Source organism: Peromyscus eremicus, chromosome 5, assembly GCF_949786415.1.
Source record: "Peromyscus eremicus chromosome 5, PerEre_H2_v1, whole genome shotgun sequence".
Lineage (NCBI taxonomy): Eukaryota > Metazoa > Chordata > Mammalia > Rodentia > Cricetidae > Peromyscus > Peromyscus eremicus.
The window spans coordinates 15,036,977-15,041,079 of record NC_081420.1 but is presented as its reverse complement, the minus strand read 5'-3'; positions in this window follow the sequence as shown (position 1 = coordinate 15,041,079).

The following is a 4,103-nucleotide window of genomic DNA, read 5'->3' as shown; positions in this document are numbered from 1 at the left end:
GTGACAAAGTCAGTCACATGCCTGAAAGCCATGTTTTTTTTGAGCAAAGGTGAGGTAAGGAATGGTGTTTGGTCCACAGGGGTTGGGGGAGCTCCATGGATTCCTCTCAAACTCAATGGAAGAGATACGGGGGGTGGGGGGGCATCTCAGACACTTTACAAGATCTGTCCTCCAGGCTTCTCAGGCTGGGGGTCGGGCAGTGGGATCCATTGGTGAGATCCAGTGGGGAACAGTTAGGGGAGCAGGGCAGAGAAGTGAGGGAGCAGCCGAAGAAGGGAAAGACCCCTCTTCCATCTACCTTAAGATGTGAGTACCAGAGGCACAGTCCTGGCTAGAGAATGCTGTGACCTGAGGGGCTCTGCAGGAGAAAAACTTCACTCTCAGTGACTAAAGGGATGGCCAGGGATCGAGGTGGGGAGGGGAAGCCTATCACCTCAGAAGTCCTCAGGTAAAGGGCTGGATGTGGAGGTTCTATGGTGTGGCCGGAAGGGCTCCTTCATCCTCTGATGGCAAGGGACACCTTTAGGAGCACCATGGGTAGATGTGGCCATGCCCAAGACCTCTTCATAGAGTAGGGACACAGGAGGGCATCCTGAAAAGCCACTGAGGTGAGGGCTATGAGGGTGATGGGAAAGGCATCTTGAGAAAACTCACAGGACTATCCCAAGGGACAGTGTCAGCTTTGGATAACGTCAGACCCAAGTCAGGCCCACAGCTGCTGGGACCCTGTGGTCAAGGGTCCTCTGTCTCAGACAACGTTAGAAATGAGCCTGGGACTTGCTGCAAGATGCAAGCCTCTCACTTCTGGGCAGGCTGGGGGGACTGTCATCTGGTTTTAAGTCGGGGAGACTGGAGCTCGGAGACGCAGTTGAAGGAAGAACCTGACTTCTGCTCTGAGCCATGAGTGAACCCTGTATTTCCTGACTCCAGCTCTGGAGCCCTAGAAGTCCCACAAGTCTGGGGTCCTCCCTGGCCACCAGGTTCTGTATCCAGTTCACTCAACACAGACATGGTATTGCTTATCTATGAGCACCTGAACGTTTCATTGGAACCATTTCTGCCATCAACCGGACAGAGTGTCCCTTAAGCAAGGCTCTGACCATTTCCAGGGGAGCCCCTATCATAGGGTAGGGGTGGGGAGGGGAGAGGCTCACAGCTTCCAGTGTAGGATGTCTTGTCTGCCCTGCCTATCACATTCTTTCCCCCTGACACCACCGGGAGAGGGGGTAGAAGCACAAAGCCTTGGTGGCAGGTTGAAAATGGCAGGGATTAGGCCTAAACGACAGCCTGCAAGTACTTGGGGTGGATCCTTGATGAGGCTTCCCTGAGCATGAGAGGGAAGGGTGGGGCCTGATTCACAGTGATAGCTGGGTATGGTCACCATGGAGTGGCCTAGCCTGGCTCTGTCTAGGATACCCTTGGCCCATTAGTACTCTGAGATCCTTGCACTTTTATTCTGCTTCTACTGCCAAAGTTCCCCTGCTGGAAGCTGCCAGGTGGGGATCTGATCCCAAGACCCCTGGGGGAGTAGATGCCTTCCACCCAACCCTGCTGCCCCTTATGGCTTCGGGAAGCCCCGTGGACACATGGCTTTCCACTGTGTAGATAAGCAAACCGGTGGGACTAGTGGCTGATGTCTCCAGGGACGATGACCGGGGTATGATGACCCGAGACGATGACAGGAGGTACCAGGAGGTAGGCAGAGCTCACTTTTCCACCAACTTCAGGTGTTAGGATCTGCTGCTTTTCTAGAATTTAGGCTCTCTGGCCCTTTGCACCCTCTTGAGCCCGGAACACCGGAGCCAAAGCCCTCTAAGAATGGAGGGCTATGAAGGCACCCAGGCCCTGGAGGGGAGCCTCCAGGAGCCAGTATAATGTAAGGTAAGCCGGGCTTCCAAGTTGCGGAGGGGCCTTTGTGGTGTGTCATCAATTGGTGCCCTCCAGGGTCAGCCCTCCAGCCCCCATGAGGATGGAGGAGCTCCATCGGGGCTGAACTTTAGCCTGTGGTGGAGGGAGAAGCTGCCTCACACTCTGAGGCCTAGAAAGCCAGCCTTGGAGTGGGAGGCTGTCTCTGAACATGTCACCACATGTGTGCATTGGAGCTAGACAACACTCAGTAACAGCAAGGATGCTCTGCCACCCTGCCCCGGTCCTAGTGTTTTGGTTTGTGGCTCTGTCCAACACCCAAGGCACCCTGTGAGGCTGGGGCCCCAGAACAGCAATCTAGAACCGCTGTGGGGACACAACACAACACAACACTGTAAACTTAAAACTATGAGTTCTGTGGGGTTTTTTTTGTTTTTTGTTTTTTGCAACATATTACACAGTTCTTGAGTGTGAACTTTGTAGATGGCAACTTTGTAGGTGATTGGTTGACATGCTAGGTAAGTGGCCGGATTCCATTGTCTCCTGGTAGACACACACACCCCCTGCTTGTGTAAACTAACTCAACCAATTGTCACCTGAATGGTTTTGCAGATGTAAAGTCACAAATCAGATGACCTTAGTTAACCAAGAGATGACTTTGGGTGGGCCTGATCTAATCAGGATCTAATCCCATCTGATTTGACATCAGAGAGAAGTTCGGAACTAGAAGCAGGAGACGGGCTCTGTGAGGGTAGTTTCTCCTTTGCTGCCCCTAAGAACAGAAGGCACTAGAACAAGGAACGTGTGGAGGGAGCAGGAACTAAAAGCTGGGAGAAAGAGCGGTCTCACTCCTACAGTCTCCAGGGTCTGAATTCTGCCGGCAATAGGAGGTGGTTGGGAGTGAATCTGTGCACCCTACCCCCACCCCAGTGTCTCCAGATGGCAACTGGAGTTAACTTTGTGAGACTCTGAGTCACTAACCCAGATAGGTCTGCCAACCATGACGCCTGAATGGGTTCAGCAAGGTCAGAAGAGACCCAAAGAACCTCAGGAGACAATTGAACAGAAGTAAAGAGTTGGGGATTTCAGTCACTGAGTGGTGGGGTAACTTGTTACATGGTAGGAGCTGGCTAATGCACTCATCAACAGCCATACCTGTGAGGAGAAGCCTGGGAAATGGAGTGCAGGCAGTTTGGGGGGCTTAGAAATGATAGGTTGGAGGTCAGGATGCTTGATAGGGATGCTCAAAGTTAAGGTAGGCAGAAAGGTGGAGAGAGAAGCAATTTCCAGGGACTTAGGGGTGTGATGGGAGTCAGAGCAGCAGAGGTAGATGAGTCTGCAGGGTGAGCAGAGACAGGACCTCTGGGGCCTTGGGTGGCTCTGTCCTCAGAGCAGTGAGCAGCCATAGTAGACCTGAATACTCTGGGATGTGGTTGGGCCTGGAGATTGGGTACTTCCCTTAGGCAGCTAGAGTGGAGGGTGAAGGAGAAGGGGAGAAAAGGGGGGCAGAGAGAGCAGTCAGAAAAAATAGGGACCTTACCTAGACAGCATGCTCTGCAGAGTCTCTGTGGTAAACTGAGGCACGATGATAGGGCTGGAAGGGGTGGTAAGAGTCAAGGCTGTGATAGAGGCCTGTTGGGATGTGCCTCAGACAACAGAAGGTATATCCTAGGCCTCTGCACGTCCCGTGCCCAGAGTAGAGGAAGGGACTGCCTCAAGGACGAGGGAAGAGGGATCCCAGTCCCAGGTCTCTCAGGTGGCATGTGAGACTTTCTGGGCCATAGAGATATTCACAGCCCCCAGGCAACATCATGTAGACAAAGGAGCCTTTAGACCATTTCAAAAAGAGTTCTATTAGTTTTAGTCTTCATGTGTATGAGTGCTTTGCCTGCATGTACATCTACGTACCTTGTACATGCCTAGTGCCTACATAGATGGAAGAAAGCTTTGAATCTCCTAGAACTGGAGTTACAGACGGTTGTGAGCCACCACATGGATGCTGGGAATCAAACCCTGATCCTCTGGGGGAGCAGCCAGTGCTCTTACCACTGAGCCATCTCTCCAGCCCCTTTTACACCATTTTATACTCCGGTAAATGTGAACCGGAGGGTGGCCTGGCCAGGCTGCACATCTAGTCGGAGGCTAAGGGCACATAGCCTCACGTCCTCGTGTGAGGAGAGGATTTACAGGCTCATTCCCTTCCTCCATCTTGTCCCTCCCCCCACCTTGAGAAGAGA